Source organism: Ranitomeya imitator, chromosome 1 (assembly GCF_032444005.1).
Source record: "Ranitomeya imitator isolate aRanImi1 chromosome 1, aRanImi1.pri, whole genome shotgun sequence".
Taxonomy (NCBI): Eukaryota; Metazoa; Chordata; class Amphibia; order Anura; family Dendrobatidae; genus Ranitomeya; species Ranitomeya imitator.
In genome coordinates this window covers 281,586,839-281,609,592 of record NC_091282.1, presented here as the reverse complement: position 1 = coordinate 281,609,592, position 22,754 = coordinate 281,586,839, and positions in this window count along the sequence as shown.

Below are 22,754 nucleotides of genomic sequence, written 5' to 3'. Positions count from 1 at the left end.
ACAGGAGTCAGGAGTGGCACACAAGCCCTGAGGCCAATATTTTTCTCCCACTGATTGATGTAGTGATTTTTTCAGGTAGATTTTATAACCCAAATCAAGCAAAAAAATAAATAGGCTTTCTATGGCCCACTGAGTGAGAGATGACACAGACAGGGATGGCACTCTAGCAGAAATGTCAATCTTAATCTCCCACAAAAAAAAAAAAAAAAAAACAGGGAGTGTCCTTCAATTACTATCTCCCTGCAGTAATCTCAGCCAGGTATGGCAGGCAGCAATAAGGAGTGGACTGATGCACAAATTAAATAAAAAGTGTGTACAAACCAAAAAGATAGCTGTGCAGAAAGGAAGGAACGAGAGGATTTGTGCTTTGAAAAAAGCAGTTGGTTTGCACAGCGGCGTACACACAGCAATGCAGCTATCAGGGAGCCTTCTAGGGCAGCCCAATGAGCTACAGCGCTGAGGGGGAAAAAAAAAAAATGTAGCTTCCACTGTCCCTGCACACCGAAGGTGGTGTTGGGCAGTGGAAATCGCTACAGCACAAGCGGTTTGGTGGTTAATGGACCCTGCCTAACGCTATCCCTGCTTCTGACGAAGCGGCAGCAACCTCTCCCTAAGCTCAGATCAGCAGCAGTAACATGGCGGTCGGCGGGAACGCCCCTTTATAGCCCCTGTGACGCCGCAGACAGCAAGCCAATCACTGCAATGCCCTTCTCTAAGATGGTGGGGACCAGGACCTATGTCATCACGCTGCCCACACTCTGCGTTTACCTTCATTGGCTGAGAAATGGCGCTTTTCGCGTCATTGAAACGCGACTTTGGCGCGAAAGTCGCGTACCGCATGGCCGACCCCGCACAGGGGTCGGATCGGGTTTCATGAAACCCGACTTTGCCAAAAGTCGGCGACTTTTGAAAATGAACGACCCGTTTCGCTCAACCCTAGTCAAGACCCGTGAACCAGATTACGCTGGTCAAACCCCTAAGCCCAGCCCTCATTCATCCTGGCCTGATAGATGACCATCTCAGGTCAAACACCAGGTGCAGACCACAAACCACAAGTGAATGTCCACTGCAGTGATGCGGAGGCATGAGTAAACCGGGCTGTTACTTCCAACAATGACATATGGTAGAGGGTTCAGTCTGGGGCCGTGCAGCAGACAGGATGGGGGCCAGCCAGTGTGAGGAAGGCCTATTGAGCATTACTTGACTTTGTTAGAAGGATTTATGGCCTAGCGGGAATTACCGGTGATCCCCGTTAGCGCCTGTAATTTAAGTGAACCGTGTTGGAGAACCATTTTAGTGGCGGTCTTATTGCTATGAATGTTGCCCCTGCTAGAAAGTAGCTAGAGGGTTTACAGTGTTCTTGCTGCGAGTGTTACAGTGTGTTTATTGTAATCTTTGCTAACATTGTGTACTTTAATATTCTGTATTTGAACAATCTACTTAAAATCAATCTACAATCTACCTAAATCTACCTAAAAAAACAACCCCCCTTAAATTCGTGTTCGAAAAATAAATAGTTAAGTTGGTAATTTCTGGCTTGTCCTTGTCTGAATGGAGGTTTTCTGAGTTTTGCGTCATACAGCAATTTGCCCTTTGGTCTCAAACTGGAAAGACGCAAGCAGCATGAACATGTTTTATGCTTTACATATTTCTTATATTGTTGGTCAGATCACCTTCAATAGCCTTTAAGAGAGGTGGTATGATGTCACTTGAAAACCTAGAGATGGACATCTGGCTTGTAGTCAAGTGTTGCGATAATACCTTATGATGGTTTCTATACACACTGATGGTATGTAATATTCAACATCACTTGAACAGAATTGATCACTAGGCTCCTTTCTTCAAAACTGACGAGACCTCATGAGCAAAACCATTAACATTCCTCCATGAGGGATCATCTCATCAGTCCTACTCCAGGGATTATTGTTTGGGGTGGCATAAAATATAGATGATGGATTCTTCTAGTCTTCATTCCAGGTACACTAACAGCTTAGCATTACATTGATTTGGTCATGGAACAAGTGATGTGGACTCAAAGTTTTCAAAGTGTTCCAGGAGCCATTTTTCCACACTGCAACATGAGGACACATGTTGCTCATTTTACTCTGGGCAGCCTGAGTGGCATAAATGTCCTACCATGGCCCACAATATCTCTGAATTTGTCTCCCGTTGAGCATATCTGGTACATCATTGGTCAGCAATTGTAACAGGAATTGCCAGTAATGGATTTTGACGGTTAGTGCACCTAAGTGCATTCAGCATTACAGAACATTACTCAGACTACCATTAATAACCCCATTGGTAGCATGCCAAGGAATGTAAGAACAAGTATTTCATTTTTTCTCATATCCAGATTGTCAAGGAGATCAGATAGATATCCCAGTGCTGCTGCCAATTTGTCAGTGAGATCAGAAAGATATCCAACCACTGCCACCAATTGTCAGGAATCAAACAATTGACTGATGATTGATGTATGAGGAAACAAATATCAATGTTTCTAGGCAGATTATTCGGTGATTTCACAGTGAATGTATAATATATACACATATGATTCTCCCTTGACTATCAACCGTCCAGGAAGATGATGGTATATATACACTTCGGTATGGTTACTGCTAAGCTCTGTAAAAAATAAAAAAAATAGCTGCTGCCACTAAGGATGAGCGGGCCTGCGCATGTTTGGGTTTATCGGTTTTGGCCAAACTGTAGTTCAAAGTTTGGTTCTGTAGCTGAACTTGATCTGGAACTTTATCCCAAACTCAATAGAAGTCAATGGCATCATGAACTTTGGTGCTTTAAAATGCCTGTAAAATGGTCATAATAAGGGCTAGGAGGTTCCAATAGTAAGCAAAATGTGGGTAATAGCAGGACAATTGCCCTGAAAACAAATGTGGATAGGGAAATTACTGAAAATAACATACAGTGCCTTGCGAAAGTATTCGGCTCCCTGGAACTTTTCAACCTCTTCCCACATATCATGCTTCAAATATGAAGATACCAAATGTAAATTTCGGTGAAGAATCAACAACAAGTGCAACATTATTGTGAAGTTGAACGAAATGTATTGGTTATTTTAAATTTTTTGTGGAAATTCAAAAACTGAAATGTGGGGCGTTCAATATTATTCAGCCCCTTTACTTTCAGTGCAGCAAACTCACTCCAGAAGTTCATTGTGGATCTCTGAGTGATCCAATGTTGTCCTAAATGCCTAATGATGATAAATATTATCCACCTGTGGGTAATCAAGTCTCCGTATGAATGCACCTGCTCTGTGATAGTCTCAGGGTTCTGTTTGAAGCACAGAGAGCATCATGAAGACAATGAAACACAATAGGCAGGTCCGTGATACTGTTGTGGAGAAGTTTAAAGCTGGATTTGGATACAAAATGATTTCCAAAACTTTAAACATCCCAATGAGCACTGTGCAAGCGATCATACTGAAATGGAAGGAATATCATACCACTGCAAATCTACAAAGACCCCCTTCCCTCCAAACTTTCATCTCAAACAAGGAGAAGACTGATCAGAGATGCAGCCAAGAAGCCCATGATCACTCAATACTCTGGATGAACTGCAGAGATCTACAGCTGAGATGGGACAGTCTGTCCATAGGACAGCAATCAATTGTACACTGCACATATCTGGCCTTTATGGAAGAGTGGCAGGAAGAAAGCCATTTCTCAAAGATATCCATAAAAAGTGTCATTTAAAGTTTGCAACAATCCACCTGGGAGACGCACCAAACATGTGGAAGAAGGTGCTCTGGTCAGATGAAACCAAAATCAAACTTTTTGGCAACAATGCCAAACGATATGTTTGGCGTAAAGGCAACACAGCTTATCACCCTGAACACACCATCCCCACTGTCAAACATGGTGGTGGCAGCATCATAGTTTTGCCTGCTTTTCTTCAGCAGGAACAGGGAAGATGGTTAAAATTGATGGGAAGATTGATGGAGCCAAATACAGGACCATTCTTGAAGAAAACCTGTTGGAGTCTGCAAAAGACCTGAGACTGGGACCGAAATTTGTCTTCCAACAAGACAATGATCCCAAACATAAAGCAAAATCTACAATGGAATGGTTCACAAATAAACATATCCAGGTGGTCGAATGGCCAAGTCAAAGTCCAGACCTCAATCCAATCGAGAATCTGTGGAAAGAGCTGAAAACTGCTGTTCACAAAAAATCTCCATCAAACTTCACTGAGCTCAAGCTGTTTGCCAAGGAAGAATGAGCAAGAATTTCAGTCTCTAGATGTACAAAATTGATAGAGACATACCCCAAACAACTAGCAGCTGTAATCGCAGCAAAAGGTGGTGCAACAAAGTATTAAGTTAAAGGGGTCGAATAATATTGCACGCCCCACTTTTCATTTTTTGTAACATAGTAACATAGTAAGGCCGAAAAAAGACATTTGTCCATCCAGTTCAGCCTATATTCCATCATAATAAATCCCCAGATCTACGTCCTTCTACAGAACCTAATAATTGTATGATGCAATATTGTTCTGCTCCAGGAAGACATCCAGGCCTCTCTTGAACCCCTCGACTGAGTTCGCCATCACCACCTCCTCAGGCAAGCAATTCCAGATTCTCACTGCCCTAACAGTAAAGAATCCTCTTCTATGTTGGTGGAAAAACCTTCTCTCCTCCAGACGCAAAGAATGCCCCCTTGTGCCCGTCACCTTCCTTGGTATAAACAGATCCTCAGCGAGATATTTGTATTGTCCCCTTATATACTTATATACATGGTTATTAGATCGCCCCTCAGTCATCTTTTTTCTAGACTAAATAATCCTAATTTCGCTAATCTATCTGGGTATTGATTTTCCACAAAAAATTAAAATAACCAATAAATTTCGTTCAACTTAACAATTGTGTTCCACTTGTTGATTCTTCACCAAAAATGTACATTTGGTATCTTTATGTTTGAAGCATGATATGTGGGAAAAGGTTGAAAAGTTCCAGGGAGCTGAATACTTTCGCAAGGCACTGTAGAATAAAAAAGGACCCCCTGTGGAAGAGGAAGGTCTAAACCTGACAGAGACACTGCATAGGCCCCCATGCCCTTGCCCCTCTCCCAACTGACCCTGTTCGTGGCTTTGGGTTCGGTGGGTGATGATGCAGGTTGACCGTCATGTCCGCTGAAGGTCAGTCACCTCCCCCTCCCTGTGCAAGGGGTGTTTTCTGTCCCCTTGCTGCTTCGGGGCCTGCTACTTTCACCTTCCAACCACACACCCATGCCATACGGGCTCCTTTTCATGATGACAATGGTTAGTGGAGAATTGGTTTTCAATTTCAGAGAGGGAGACTGAGAAATAGCAACAACATCCAAGGAAAGCAGCAGTTATGCAAATTAACCACTCCTGAGTAGGCGATGTACAATGATAAAATAACCATCCATGACTCCTTAAATGATCTGTAATTGGAATGGGTACCTTAAATTCTTTAATGAGTTTCTATTGTAGGGCAAATCTGGTGGCAATAGTCACTTTAATTCTAGCTCCATTATCGTACACTAAAGTCTCCCACGACTGCTAAGTACGCACGCATGGTACATTCAAACTGCAAATGGTCATTAATTTTAATGAATTTCTGACAACAAATAACCATAAAAAACATGACGATGTCAATGAGTGTAGGTAAAAAGCTTTCAAGCTTTGGACTGTCAAAGAGATGTATGTAACTAGAATGAGCACTCATTTCCTGCAGATGATACCGATAAGATACAAGAAGAAACACAACAAGATGGCAAAAGCAACAACTTGACTTGGCCTCTGAAAAATTTGGGGATGAATTTAAGAGATTGTGAAGTGGATTGGATTTAAAAAAGATTGGAAGATGAGGCCCTCTTCCACGACTACCTCATATAAACAGATGGTACAGTGAAATTGCGAATGGTCATTAAATGAGTAAATTTTGCCGGCTTTTATGAATTTCTGACTACAGATTAACAGATTCATGTTTTTTATAGCAATGTGTGTATGGCAAAAGCTATCAATTTATGGACTGTGGAAGCGATGTGTTACAGATATGATGCACCAGACTGTATTACGGACACACTACACCAGCCTCTGCACTAATCCCTACCTCCTACTCCCGACTCCAAGACCTCTCCCATGTTGCGCCAATCCTCTGGAATGCTCTACCCCAGAAATTAGGACCAGTCACAACTTGCACAGTTTTAGGCGTTCCCTCAAAACAAATTTGTTCAGAGCGGCCTATCACGTTCCCTAATCAAAGTCGTTTTATACGTAAGTGTGTGAGTGTAGCCCATTCACTATCTCTAGCTATTCCCCACTCCCCCAAGATGGCTGGACCATTATTGTAAATACATACCTGTACTTTGTATCTCCCTCAATTTTAGATTGTAAGCTCTCACTAGCAGGGTCGTTTATTTTGCTTTAGTTATTGTATTATTGTTAACGTTGCTACTTATGACAGTTGTGTTTGAAACTGTTAAACTGTAAAGCGCTGCAGAATATGTTGACGCTATATAAATAAAGATTATTATTATTATTATTATATTACTGTCACACTGCTCCAGGCTGTATTACAAGAATGCTACACCAGCAGCACCATATCCACTTATCCCCTATTTGATGCACTCATCTTTTGTTAAATTATTTATATGCAAAATGCTCCCACAGACATGGTTCCAGATTAGAAAACTTTGTTTTCCACAGAGTACAATCGCAGACAATTGTGCGTATGAGTATAAAAAAATTGTTTTTATGCACAGTACTATCACAGACACGGGTGCATAACAGTAGAGAATTTTGTTTTCACACATAGCACTAGCATAGACACAAGTGATTTCCAGTAGAAAAATTTGCTTGTATGCACATTACTCCCACAAACACAGGTGCAGAGTACAAAAAATTGGTTAGATACACTACTCCTACAGACACGCGTGCAGAGTTCAAAAAATTGTTTAGCACACTACTCCCACATAGAGATGAGTGAATATTTCAATGTTCAGTTTGGATTACGATCGCCGAATTTGCAATATCCTCCTGTGCTGGGAGCCCTGATACCACATTCAACAGCTCAACATGCTTTCATACTCACCCACACTCAGGTGGCACAAAAATCTACTATATAATTGTCTAAGGGTCACTTCCGTCTTTCTGTCTGTCCTTCTGTCTGTCTGTCATGGATATTCATTGGTCGCGGCCTCTGTCTGTCATGGAATCCAAGTCGCTGATTGGTCGTGGCAAAACGCAAACGACCATTGCCACGACCAATCAGCGACGGGCGCAGTCCGGCGGCAACATGGCTGCTCCTTCCTCCCCGCAGTCAGTGCCCGCTCCGTACTCCCCTCCAGTCAGCCCTCACACAGGGTTAATGGCAGCACTAATGGACCGCGTTATGCCGCGGTGTAACGCACTCCATTAACGCTGCTATTAACCCTGTGTGACCAACTTTTTTACTATTGAGGCTGCCTATGCAGCCTCAATAGTAAAAAGATCTAATGTTAAAAATAATTTTAAAAAATCATCATATACTCACATTCCGGCGCCTTTCGCGCTCCTCGCTACGCTCCGGTGACCGCTCCATGCAAGCGGCAGGTTCTGGTGGCAAGGATGGTATGCGACAAGGACCTGCCATGATGTCACGGTCATGTGACCGTGACATCATCACAGGTCCTGTGCCCATACCGACCCTGGGACCGGAAGCTGCCGTGTGCACCGCACACAGGGCCAGGACTTCAATGGAGGGTGAGTATATGTTTATTTTTTATTTTAAGTCTGTATACTACATGGTTCTGTGCTGTATACTCCGTCGCTGTGCAATACACTATGTGGCTGGGCAATATACTACGTGACTGGGCAATATACTTCGTGGCTGGGCAATATACTACGTGGCTGGGCAATATACTATGTGGCTGGGCAATATACTACGTGACTGGGCAATATACTACGTGGCTGAGCAATATACTACGTGGCAGGGCAATATACTACGTGGCTGGGCAATATACTATGTGGCTGGGCAATATACTACGTGACTGGGCAATATACTACGTGGCTGAGCAATATACTACGTGGCAGGGCAATATACTACGTGGCTGGGCAATATACTACGTGGACATGCATATTCTAGAATACCCGATGCGTTACAATCGGGCCACCATCTAGTATCATATAAATATACTATTGTCAGAATAATCTAAGGATAGTAACACGGGTAGTTGAATCCAAGGAAGTTAAGGACTGATGGTCTTGGAGGCCTACTGCTACAGGCAACACGCATGAAGGAGACCCAACCAGGAGTCATAGTAACCGAGTAACATAGGTTTTAAGGTTGAGGAAGACTTAAGTCCATCTAGTTCAACCCATATCCTAACCTAACATGCCCTAACATGTTGATCCAAAGGAAGGAGAAAAAACCCATGCGGCAAACAGTAAGCTCCACATTGGGGAAAAAATTCCTTCCTGACTCCACCTATGGCAATTAGACTAGTTCCCTGGATCAACGCCCTCTCAAGAAATCTAGTGTATATAACCTGTCTACACATTTACAAAAATTAGTGGCAGACACCAACAAAGTGGCATCAATTCCAAGAGAGTAGAACTAGCATAGCGGGGACAACATCTCTTCCACTACAGACAAGCCAGCAGATGGAGACTGTAATAGGCAAGGTGGTGGAATCACTGTTCCATATCCCTCTGAAAGCCTGGAAGGGGAGTAACTAGATGGCCTACCAAATCCCTACTTGGACAAATGGCAGTAGGGAAAAACTGTGACCCGAGCAGGGACAAAGAGGTGGCACCAGGTGCTACTCCATGACTGATCTACAAAAAGTGGCAGCTGACCCCCTACAGTGAGTAAGCTGCTGCGGCCCGAAGGAGGGAAGAAAAATACAGGCAGGCACTGTAGGGACTCTGGAACCACGAGTGCAGATGGGCCCGGCTGAGGAACAGAAAAGCACTGGCAGGCGTGGGCTGGACCCAGCGTTGGACTGATAAGCCTGGCAGGTGTGATCTAGACCGGCTGATGAACAGAAGAGCACAGACAGGTACGAGCAGATGGGCACAGACAGGTAAAAGCAGATGGGTACAGGTTAGACAAGCAGACAGGCAGACCTGGGGAACCTGACAACTAGCAAGCATGCAAGGCAAACTAACAATGTAGCTCAATCAAATAAATAAGGCAGCACACTGTGGTACTAAAACATGCAAACATGAAACATGAAAATTGAACTGCATTACTGCACTAGAAATATGAAAAAATGAGAGCGTTTAGCGCATAAATTGGCCAATTCATGTGTACCTGGTAGCCACATTAAGGCATCTCTCGTATTCGAGGTCCTAAACTTTCCTTTCCCCCTTGAGAATAAACGTCTTCATCTGAATGGGAGCCTATGAACCCTCTTCTTAGACTAAATTTCTGTATACGAGTTTGTGACTCTAGGTTCAGCACCTGTTCACACTTAGTCTATGTTTGGATGTGACGGTCAGTTTTTTGAAATTTGTAACAATGTAGCTCAGGCACCTCTCTATTGGAGGAGAAGTCTTAGTTGCTGTCACAATTCCACCCCTAAGGATGTCTGGGTTGCAGTTACTGACAGCTTGGCCGACCTACCTGCTTCCTCTGCACTCCCCAGAAACCGCAATACACTTGACTGTAAGATCATGAACCTGTGACAGGGGGATCATACAGCTGAGGACTACTGTACTGAGTTCCGGCAGTAGTCCACCAAAGCTCTATGGAACGATGCTGCTCTCAGGTGCCAGTTCCAAAGAGGCAGAAACCGTGAGAGACATGGTGAACAGCATGCCGCATGTTATACTTCCCCTGAGCAGGTCCATTTACCCGAGGTTAGAGTTGCCAGTCATCGTGTTGTGGAGAGAAGACAGAGACAAGATCTTGGACTCTGTCTATACTGTGATCTCTGTTATGACCTGGTGGTTAGGAGCACCAGGAATGACCTGATAGTTAAACCTCATACAGGACGAGCTCTGAGATGTGGGAGCTCTGCTGACCGCAAGCCCTAATCCTATCACACACACTAGAAATAGCCGTGGAGCGCTCCTGACCAGACCTAGGCGCCTCGTCACAGCCTAAGAACTATCTAGCCCTAGAGATAGAAAATAAAGCTTACCTTGCCTCAGAGAAATTCCCCAAAGGTAAAGGAAGCCCCCCACATATATTGACTGTGAGTAAAGATGAAAGTCACAAACGCAGAAATGAAACAGGTTTCAGCAAAGGGAGGCCAGACTTACTAAATAGACAGAGGATAGGAAAGGTAACTTTGCGATCAGCACAAAAACCTACAAAAGACCACACAGAGTGTGCAAAAAAGACCTCCGCACCGACTCACGGTGCAGAGGGGCCACTCTGCATCCCAGAGATTCCAGCTAGCAAGACAAAATCATGAAAACCAGCTGGACAAGAAAACAGAGAACAAATAATGACTATCAGGAACTTAGCTTCTGCAGGAGAAGGCAGGTCACCAGAGAGATCCAGGAGCGAACTGAACAAATGCAAAAACATTGACAGCTGGCATGGAGTAACGATCTGAGAGAAGTTAAATAGAGCAGCCAACCAAAGGATAACCCACTTCACCTGTGTAAGGAACCTCAGAAGCAGCAGCTTCACTCATAGCCACCAGAGGGAGCCCATAGACAGAACTCGCCGAAGTACCATTCACGACCACAGGAGGGAGTTCGACAACAGAATTCACAACAGATCTCTATGGACATTTTCTTAAGAATTGTTCAACTCGTCCTCAAGCCACCAAACCATTGGGAGAATGTCTGAGTCTGGGTGATGACCGAGGAGGTTCTGCTGTGTGCATATATATTGTATTCATGCAGATAATGACTCAGGGAAGTGCAGTACCTCAATTGGTATACTAGAGGTACAATTAATTAAATAGTTAATTAATAGGAGGAGTCTGCTGTGAATAAGATAGCAGTATTTCCAGCTTGTGAGTTCAGTGAAGCCAGGGAGCTGGTACAGTTCAGAGGAGCCAGGGAATCCCAGGCATCCTGTAGGGTTTTAGAGCTCAGGACAGCACAGCAGCTCTGCCACATTTATGAAAATCTGTCTAGTGTCAGTGGGCCAGAAGGTTATAGCAAAAGGATTGCAGCAACCCCATGCAGCAGGATAAGGACGCAGGTCGCTCCAAGATGTGGCAGCTTTCTACATGGGCAGATGGCCTTCTGTCTATTGCGAAACAGGAGAACTCCTAAGAGTAGTCAAGCTGAACAGGGAGGATGCTGCAGTACTGGTCGGGTCGGGATGATCCGGGTACAAAGAGAAAGATATAGAAGAGAGCACAGGGAAAGTAAATTATGTGAATGGTGCTGTACTCTGTGTTGATGCTGTAACTGATGTGGACGTGCTGCAATTGAAACCAAGTAAAGTTCTACATTTAAAGTTTGAATTGGACACTGTCTCTTTGTGCGCAACAATACCAACAGCAGAACTTCAGCAGCCCCGATGGGACCCTGACGGTGCAGAGGGTGAAGCAGAAGGTATGCAAGGAAAGGGACATTGTTTATATGTGACGGGATGCTAGGGCGCACATAACCAGATATGCTCAGCCATGACTACGGCCCTGGTCCTCCCTCACAGTTGCAGACTCACAATCCAGTTATTGATTGGTGTCTGAAGGAGATTGTGAAATGGAACCCCAATTGTTCCAAGAAATGTCTAAAAAAGTACAAATGTGCTCCGCTAGTCTGGAGGGTCTTCCAGAGTACCTGAAGGACTTTGGAGATGTGTTCTCGGAAAAAGAGGCAGAGATACTACCTCCCCATCATCCCTATGATTGTGCTATTGGCCTTATTCTTAGTGCCAAATTGTCAAAAGCTCGCCTTTACAATTTGTCGGGCCTGAATGGACCGCCATGAAAGAATATGTTAACGAAAGTTTTCGGAAGGGTCATATTGGCCTTCCTCCTCCCCTGTAGCTGCTGGATTTTTCTTTGTTAAAAAGAAAGATGGGGGTCTCCGTCTTTGCCTTGATTTCTGAGAACTAAACAAGATCACGGTTAAAAATATACCTACCCACTTCCACTCATCCCCAACCTATATAATCAGCTTCTGGGGACCAGGGTGTTTTCTAAACTTGCTCTTAGAGGGGCTTACAGCTTGATAAGCATCTGGAAGGGTGATGAGTGGAAAACGGCGTTTTTAAAGGGACACTGTCACCTGAATTTGGAGGGAACAATCTTCACCCATGGAGGCGGGGTTTTTGGGTTTTGATTCACCCTTTCCTTACCCGCTAGTTGCATGCTGGCTGCAATATTGGATTGAAGTTCATTCTCTGTCCTTGGAAATCGGGAGATACTTGCTGTCAAATTGGCCTTTGAGGAATGGAGGCATGTTTTGGAGGGGGTGGTTCATCCAGCTACGGTGATCACGGATCAAAAAAATTTAGTTTACATTGAATCAGCTAAAATGTTAACTTCTAGGCAGGCCAGATGGTCCATGTTTTTCTCTCAATTTAATTTTTCTATTACATTCAGGCCAGGGTCTGTGTGTTGGAATCTGTTTAGTTTGTTACTATCCGCCATTTTCTTGTGGAGTTCTGGCTGTTGGTCTTTTTCCTCTGGTGCTGGGTTTGTCTTGGGTCAGGTGTTTGTTTCACTCTTTATTAACCAGCACCTGCCTCCCAGTCCTTGCTGGACAACAGTGTTAATCTGCTTGAGCGCTAGCTTGGTACTTTGCGTAGTGTTCTGTGTGTTATTTGTGCAGTACTGGTACCTCTGGTTCTGCTAGCCTTAGTTTCTGTTTTCTATTGGTTTCAGCAGCCTCCTCTATGCTTTCTACTAGGAGGTGACCCGTTTTTGTACCCAGTCCTTAGTTCTTTTAGGGTACCCCTTCCCCTTATCTATAGGTCTTCGCTTGAGATTAACCTAGGATCGTCGGTGGGTCTATTCGCAAGGAATAGGTTGCCCACTCTATCATAGGGTTTCAGCCTAGTCATAGTGCAGGGTCAGTTTTCCCCCTTCTACCTTAGTCCTGTGTTGCAGATCTGTAACACTAAGAATGTGAAAGGTGATGCTTTATCTCGTAGTCTAGATTCCATTTCTCCTCCAGAACCTCCATCCTCCATTATTCCTCAGGGTATTGTGGTGTCTATGCTAACCTCCAAGCTGGAAGAGCAGATTCCTAAAGCCAGGCATTGTTGCGGGTGTTACAGGAATTTCATGACTCTGTTTTAAGTGGCCATCCTGGGGTTACTGCCACAAGGAAAGCCATTGCTAGACTTTTTTTGGTGGCCATCCATACATAAGGATATTAAAGATTTTGTATCTGCTTGTGAAGCCTGTGCACGTGCCAAAGTCAGTCATAGCCGGCCGGCTGGGGAATTGGCTCCATTGCCTATTCCAGAAAGACCATGGACTCATTTATCCATGGATTTCATTACAGATTTGCCTCTGTCTGATGGGAAGACTGCTTTCTGGGTGGTAGTTGATCGATTCAGCATACAAGCTCATTTTGTTCCTTTGTCAGGATTACCTAATGCAGAGACACTCTACCGTGGTTGTTTATTTTTTATATTGTAAGGTTACATGGGATCCCTCTGAACATTTTGTCTGATAGGGGAGTACAATTTGTCTCTAAATTTTGGGATCCAAGAAGTATCGTTTCTCCTTGTGGAGAGTGACATGATAAGCATGTCAAGGTGAGGAGACATAAAGCCGCAATGCTCCTCTGGGAAATATGCAAATTGTCTCTTCAGAGAGGAAGAGGACTAGAACTCTAGTGCCAGCTATTGCTACTTCCAATAGAAGGCACTAGAGTTCTAGACCTCTTCCTCTCTGAAGAGACAATTTGCATATCTCTAAATTTTGGAGAGCTTTTTGTAAGAAACAGGGATTGATTTGTCATTTTCATCTGCTTATCACCATGAAACCAATGGTCAGATTGAGAGGACAAATAAGTCTTTGGAACAAATTTAAGGCGGACTGGTCTTCGTTTTTACCTCTTGCTGAGTTTGCTTTCAACAGTTGAGTAAATCAATCTACTGGAACCTCCCCATTCTTCTGTAATTATGGTTTTCATCCCCATTTTGGTGAATTTTCTAGGATCAGTTCTGAATGCCCTAGGGTGAAGGTCACCGTGCAGAGACTTGGGGATGTCTGGAGGGCGGTTCAAAAGAATAATGGAACTGCCCAGATTTGCCAAAAATGTAAGGCCAATAGAAGACAGTCGATGGGTCCTGCTTTTAAGATTGGGGATAAGGTTTGGTTGTCGTCCAAGAATATTAAACATAAAGTGTCATTGGTGAAGTTGGGTCCAAAGTTTATTTTATTGGTCCTTGTGAGATCTTAGAGGTGGTCAATCCTGTGGCATTTAGTTTAAAGCTTCCTATATCCATTCTCATCCCTAACGTATTCCATAAATCACTATTAAAGGAGTATGTCCCTTCTGCATTGTCTCCCTCAATCCCGCCTCCTCCGATTTCAGTAGACAGTGGCCTGAAGTATGAGGTTCAGAGGGTTGTGGATTCTCGGAGTTTCTCATCCACTAGAGGGAATATGGACCAGAAGAGAGATCATGGGTCCCTGCTCGAGATGTGAAGGCCAATCAGTGAGTCAGGGCCTTCCATCTAAAATTTCCTGGGAAACCTGGGAGTCCTGTGACCTCCCTAGAAGAGTGGGTACTGTCATGGTTCCACCCCTAAGGGTGTCTAGGATGCAGTTACTGACAGCTTGGCAGTCCAATCTGGTACAGGGGCGTGCTGAAGCTGTCAGTACTTTGATTGACAGCATGCCCATCAAGTCTGGTACAGGGGCATGCTGAGCTGTCAGTGTGTTTATTGGCAGCTCAACTAGCCAATTTGTGACTGGGAAGTGTCAGCTGTCTCAGGTGTTCACTATCCTGGGTAATTGTCATGCCTTCTTAACTGAGCAGATTCTCCCAGACCACTGCAAGACATACATTCATCTTGTGAGGTTTCTGTTTTGTGCTCTGCTGTGCCTTGAGTTCTATATGTTTGATCTGCTGCCTGACCTTGGACATTGTTCTGACCATCCGCCTCTTTAACCCCTTCAGCTCTGATCTGTTATCCTCCCAGGACTCTGACCTTGGATCATTACCTGACTATGCTTTTGTCTCTTGCTTCTGTTTATGATGCACCCTCCTGGCTTCTGACCTTGGAACGTTACTTGACTACGCTTTTGTCTCTTCCTTCTGTTTATGACGCACCCTCCTGGCTTCTGACCTTGGAACGCTACCTGACTATGCTTTTGTCTCTTCCTTCTGTTTATGATGTACCTTCCTGGCTTCTGACCTTGGACTCCCTGACCAGTGAGAAGTGACTAGCGTCACAGTTGCCCAGCTATAGGCTGGGAATACAGTAAGTTTATGCGGGCGGTCCCTTTAATAGGGAGGAAGACCGAGCGTGCTCCCCCTAAGAATAGATCCTGCAACTGAACCTTGGTGGACACCAACACATACTGAGTGAGATTAGGAGGTGGGGTGTGAGTGGGAAACAGTGAATGTCCTTTCTGTTAGGTACGAGGAGATCCAACAAAGGGCCAAGTCTGTAATGTCAACAGATCAGAAAGTCTGTAGTAAAAGGAAATGGTCCACTGTGTCAAAGAAGGATGCCAGTGTCATGCAGCTGCAGTGCAGTACAGCGCAACCTCCACCAGGGGGAGCTTGGTAGGGAAGCCAGACTGCACACACAGAGCAACTGAACAGATGCCACCTAGTGGCGAGAGCGAGGTCAGGAAAGCCGAGTCAGATCACAAGACAACATTAATACAAATTGATTTAGACAGAATGAATAGTCAGGACCTAGGAAGGGATAAGTAAACCAGGACAGGCAAAATACGGTACAATAGCGATAAACTGAAACAGAGTCAAAGTGCCAAGCCAAAAGATCATAACCAGGGAGTCAATCAGATGTACAGACAAACAAAGAGACACTGGGAAAGGGCAGGCAGGGGGAGATAACAGACATAGGACAAGTCAAGGTTCACAGTAGGACAAACCAAGGGCTTCCAGAGTCAGGTTCACACGCCAAAGACAGAGCTGTAGCTGACACAGCCAGCAAGATTCATGGGAGCTAAATAGAAAACCTGAACCCAGAAAGAGGCAGAGCAAAGTTAACCCTTGACATGATCTGTCCAGAAAAAAGGGCAGGCACTAATAAACCCTGGAACAGATAATGACAGTACCCTCCTCTCAAGGGGGGGCCACCGGACCCCCAGGTTTCCCAGGATAACGTGCATTAAATGCCCGGACCAATCGATCAGCATGGACAGATCGCGCCGGGACCCAAGATCGATCCTCAGGACCATAACCCCTCCAATGGACCAAATACTGAAGAGAACTACGGACCATGCGAGAATCCACGATCCATTCTACTTTAAACTCGGTCTGACCATCCACAGAGACAGGAGGCGGAGGGGATGGAGGCCCAGCGGAAGATGGTACAAAGGACTTAAGAAGGGATTTATGGAACACATTGGGGATCCGAAGCGACTGAGGAAGGCGTAAACGAAAGGCAACTGGATTGACCACCTCAATGATCTCGTAAGGACCAATAAACCTGGGACCAAGCTTAGCAGAAGGAATCTTTAGACTAATGTTTTTGGTAGACAACCACACTTTATCTCCTACCAGGAATATAGGTCCTACAGACCGTCGCTTATCAGCAAAAAGTTTATGTTTGCCCTGAGCCTTCCCAATGTTCTTCTGGACCTCCCTCCACACCTCCCCCAACCGTTGTACTGCCGTATCAGCCCCTGGACATCTTGAATCCAGCCTAGAAAATTCACCAAAATGGGGATGAAAACCGTACAGAAGAATGGAGAGGTGCCCGTGGAGTGGTTAATCTGATTATTAAATGCAAATTCAGCCACGGGCAATGAAGAACACCAATCATCCTGCTGAGACGTAGCAAGACACCTCAAAATCTATTCAAGTGACTGATTGGTCTTCTCCGTCTGCCCATTGGTCTCAGGATGGTAGGCAGAGGAGAAGGTCAAACAAATACCCAATCTTTTACAAAATGCCCTCCAAAATTTGGACACAAATTGTACTCCTCTATCTGAAACCACACTCAAAGGCACGCCATGCAGCCGTACAACATGCTCAACAAACAATCTAGATAGTGTCACAGCATTAGGCAATCCTGCCAGAGGTACAAAATGCGCTTGCTTACTGAATCTGTCAACCACTACCCAGATTACAGTTTTGCCATTGGAAGGAGGGAGATCCATGGACAAATGAGTCCAAGGTCTATCTGGAATTGGCAATGGCACCAATTCCCCGCCGGCCGGTTATGGGAGTTCTTAGCACGGGCACAGGTATCACAAGCAGACACAAACTCAATGATATCAGAATTTATGGAGGGCCACCAGAACAGCCTAGCAATAGCTTTCCGGGTGGCAGAGGTCCCCGGGTGACCACTAAGAGCAGAATCGTGGAACTCCCGGAGAATCCTCAATCAGTACTGAACTGGGACAAAAAGCTTTTTGTCAGGCAAAGAGGGAAGAGCAAGGGACTGAGCCTTTCGACTCTCCTGCTCCAATTCAGAGGATACTCCCGCAACAACCACCCCATGCTGAAGAATGGAGGAAGGAGGTTCGGGGGATGATATCGGATCAAAACTGCGAGATAAGGCATCAGCCTTGACATTCTTGGAACCAGGCCGAAAAGTGATAGAAAAATTAAAATGAGAGAAAAAAAAGCAACCACCTAGCCTGTCTAGGAGTTAACCGTTTGGCGGTTTCAATATAAGACAAATTCTTGTGGTCAGTAATCACCGTGATCTGATGAACCGCCCCCTCCAAAAAATGCCTCCATTCTTCAAAAGCCAATTTTATGGCCAATAACTCCCGGTTCCCAACAACATAGTTCCTCTCAGCAGAAGAAAACTTATGGGAGAAAAAGGCACATGGTCTTAAGTTGGTCAACGTAACGGGTCCCTGAGACAACACTGCCCCTACCCCAACCTCTGATGCGTCCACCTCTACAATGAATGGTTTAGATAGATCGGGCTGAACTAATACAGGAGCAGACATAAAACATTTTTTAATGTAATAAATGCTTTAACAGCCAAGGATGACCAAACTTTGAGATCAGCCCCTTTGCAAGTGAGATCGGTGAGTGGCTTGACTACCTGAGAAAACCCTTTGATGAATTTTCGGTAATAATTGGCAAAACCCAGAAAACGCTGCAACCCCTTGAGGTCTCTGGGTTGCATCTAATCAACAATGGCCTGTACCTTTCCGGGATCCATCCGAAACCCATTAGCAGAAAGGATGATCCCCAGAAAAGAAAGCTCCTGGGCACAAAACAAACATTTCTCTGGTTTAGCAAACAAAAAAGTACCCCGTAACCAATGAAGAACAGCACGTAAATGACAAATGTGAGATTCCTTGTCAGGCGAGAAAACAAGGATATCATCCAGGTGTACAACCATAAAGCGCCCGATAAAATCAGAAAAACATCATTCATGAAGTTCTGAAACACCGTGGGCGCGTTTGTGAGACCAAAGGGCATGACCAAATTTTCAAACAGGCCCTCGGAAGTGAGAAATGCCGTTTTCCACTCATCCCCTTCCTGAATGCGGATAAGGTTATATGCTCCCCTAAGATCCAGTTTGGAAAACCTCTTAGCCCCAGACAATTGGTTATAGAGATCAGGAATGAGTGGGAGAGGGTAGGTATTTCTCACCGTAATTTTATTTAGTTCCCGGAAATCGAGGCATGGGCGTAAACCACCATCTTTTTTCTTGACAAAAAAAAAAACCGCGGCCACAGGTGAGACAGAGGAACGGATGTGACCTTTGCATAGACTATCAAAGATATAGTTTTTCATAGCAGTATGTTCTGGGCCAGAAAGATTGTACAAATGGGCTTTGGGCAATTTAGAACCCGGAATAAGGTTGATGGTACAATCATAAGGACGATGGGGTGGTAAGACCTCAGCCTCTTTTTCGGAGAACACATCACCAAAGTCCTTTAGGTACTCCGGAATACCCTCCGGGCTAATGGTGGACACAAACACAGCAGAAAGACAACCATTGGAACAATTAGGACCCCATTTAACAATATCACGAGATCCCCAGTCTATAACAGGAATATGTCTCTGTAGCCAGGGGAACCCCAGCACCAGTCCCGCAGGAAGATTATTCATAACATAACATGAAACTCGTTCCTGGTGCAAAGAACCCACCTTGAGGAGGAACTCCTCAGAGACAAATTTAAGGACATTTTGAGCCAACGGTGTCTTATAAATGGCAACAATATGGATGGGAGTCTCTAACCTAACTGTCCCTAACTGTAACTTGGACACCAGACTATAGTCAATGAAGTTCATGGAATATCCACAGTCCACAAACGCTGAAGTGGATGCAAAAACACCTCCATAACACAGTTCCACCTCTAACAAAACTTTTTGAAATGATGAAAATGGTACCTGTGAGTCTGGATGACCTCCTAGACCATCACCCAGACTCGGCAGCTTGTTACTCGATGGACAAGAGGGGCAGTCCTTCTTCCAATGTCCCGAATCTCCACAGTAAAAACATAGTTTCCCATCATGTCGCCGTTTCCTCTCCTTTTCCTTGATATTGATGGCACCAACTTCCATAGTCTCCTTGAATGACATCACCTCAGACTTGGCAGGCAAAACAGGAATCTCATGCTGGATAATTCTTCTCTCCCGTAACCTCCGGTCCATACGAATGGCCTGAGTCATGGCCTCTACCAGGGAACTAGGTGGCGTATGAAGGGCCAGCGTGTCCTTGAGATGATCTGAAAGTCCTCTCTCAAACAAGCGCTTCAGAGCAGTCACCCCAAGACACCTCAACGGACCACCGCCTAAACTCAGAACAATACTGTTCAGCAGTGAGTTCATTCTGGGAGAGACTCATGATCATGTCCTCTGCTACCCTGACCCAGTCTGGTTCGTCATAAATCAGTCCCAAAGCCTCAAAGAATTTGTCCACAGACATACGTTCAGGGGCAGAAGCAGGTAAAGAGAAGGCCCATGACTGAGGTCCCTTCCGCAGTAAGGAAATAATTATTCCCCCCGCTGACTCTCATCTACAGAAGATGTGGGTCTAAGAGAAAAAAAAAGCTTGCAACTCTCCTTAAAAGTAAAAAATCTCTCTCCCCAGAGAAGGTATCTGGGAGCTTGACTGTAGGTTCAGGAGAGTGCAAAGAGACATCAACAGTGTCAGATCGCTTACAGTCAGTCTGCAATGATTTAACTGTGTCTGAAAGCTCCCTTTGCAGGTGGTTATGAGAAGAGGACAAGGCCCTCTGTTCCACAAACAGGTCTTGTATCATAACTGTCAAGCTATCCATTTGATCCGCCAAGGTATGGAGCGGATCCATAGCAAACAGAGCAGAGAAAAAAAATGCAGAAATCCCTTTAAATGTGTTGGTCAGCTATAATGTCATGCAGCTGCAGTGCAGTACAGTGCAACCTCCACCAGCGGGAGCATGGTAGGGAAGCCAGACTGCACACACAGAGCAACTGAACAGATGCCACCTAGTGGCGAGAGCGAGGTCAGGAAAGCCGAGTCAGATCACAAGACAACAATAGTACAAATGGATTTTAACAGAATGAATAGTCAGGACATAGCAAGGGATAAGTAAACCAAGACGGGCAAAATACGGTACAATAGCGACAAACTGAAACAGACCTTACTTTAAGTCATTTTGGGATTTTTTTGTCGTGTTTTTTTCTCTGGTTTGTAGAGTCAAAGTGCCAAGCCAAAAGATCATAACCAGGGAGTCAAGCAGATATACAGACAAACAAAGAGACACTGGGAAAGGGCAGGCAGGGGGAGATAACAGACACAGAACAAGTCAGGGTTCACAGTAGGACAAACCAAGGGCTTCCAGAGTCAGGTTCACACGCCAAAGACAGAGCTATAGCTGACACAGCCAGCAAGATTCATGGGAGCTAAATAGCAAACCTGAACCCAGAAAGAGGCAGAGCAAAGTTAACCCTTGACATGATCTGTCCAGAAAAAAGGGCAGACACTAATAAACCCTGGAATGGATCATGACAGCCAGGTCCAGGAGATAGATAAGGACAAACGTGCGTCGCTTTCATTTGGCTGTTAGTAGCTCATTGGTTACTTTAGTCAGGGCAGTTTCAGTGGAATGGTGCGGTCTGAAGCCAGATTGTAAGCGGTCAAAGAGGGAGCAAGAGAAGAGGCAGGAGAACAGTTAAAAATGGACATGTTGTTCCAGTAGTCTGCAAATCTCTTCACACATGCCATGGGCATAGGAAGCGTACTGTAAAGATTCACAGAGTCAAGAGCAGGAAATCATCTGCACCAATGGCCAATTTTGTTCTCACATTGACTCATGGCTGGAAGAAGTTTGGTCCAAGCATAAACCAAACCATCTTCAGCAGACGTTAACCTCGTTGGGTGAAGTTGTTCCATTTGTGACAAAACTCAGATACTTGAGGTGCCCGCGGACTGTACTGTGCTGTTAAGGCAGGAAGAGGAGGAGGGTGACTCTCAGGGTGAGGAGTGGGAGAACAGAGAGGATGATGATGAGGTAGTAGATCACACTTGATGTAAATCCAGAGGCATGCAGCTGAGTACTTCAGCAGAGGAGGAGGAGAGGGCGACAAGGAGGTTACGTAGTCACAGAGTTATGCAACAATGATAAACAATGCATCCTGAGCCCCAACTCTGGCAGTGGAGCAGCGTTTGTGGTCCTGAAGTTGCCTATCTTGAGTCTTTTTTTCAGACCGGTGAAATAAAGAAATCACGCTAGCTGTCAACTTTAAAAAAAAAGACCTAATAGAGTAAAAAAAAATGAAATAATTTCAGTACTACGTACATGAACTGGCACATGCGCAATCAACATGCATTAATCTGAGAATGTCACTGTGCGAAAATGCAGACTAGCTGGCCTCACCAACCACCATCCACCCCATCAACTGTATCTTCTGATTCTTCCTCCACCCTCACCGTGGCAAGTGTTGTAACACAGGTCTCCGGCCAAAGAACCTCCACTTGTTTACCCCCTACATTTGGGGTGACTGACAGCCTGTCAGCTGATACAGAATTGGACATGTCTGCTGTCTTTGACTGACCTTACATACCAAGCACATCCCATCTTTCTCAATCCACCGTAACATCTCTGCCTGCAACTCTCTCACAGTCCAGTAGCTTGTCTTGTGGCCTGTGCTATATACTATGTGGCTGCTATATACATACATATTGTAGAATACCCGATGCATTAATACAGGCCACGCAATATATAAAAGTGGCCATGCAGTATATAACACAGCCACGTACTATATAACACAGCCCACACAGTATATAGCAGCCACGCAGTATATAACACAGGCGATGTAGTATATAACACAGGGCACGCAGTATATAACACTGGCCACGTAATATATAGCACAGCCCATGCAGTATATAGCAGCCACACAGTATATAACACAGCCACATACTATATAACACAGCCCACGCAGTATATAGCAGCCACGCAGTATATAACACAAGCGACATAGTATATAACACAGGCCACACAGTATATAACACTGGCCACATAACATATAACACAGGCAGTATATAGCAGCCACGTAGTATATAACACTGCCCACGCAGTACATAGCAGCCACGTAGTATATAACTGACTATGCAGTATATAACAGTGGCCACGTAATATATAACACAGCCCATGCAGTGGCCAGGTAGTATATAGCAGCCACGCGGTATCTAACACAGCCAACATAGTATACAGCAGTGTGGGCACCATATCCCTGTTAAAAGAATATTTAAAATAAAAAATAGT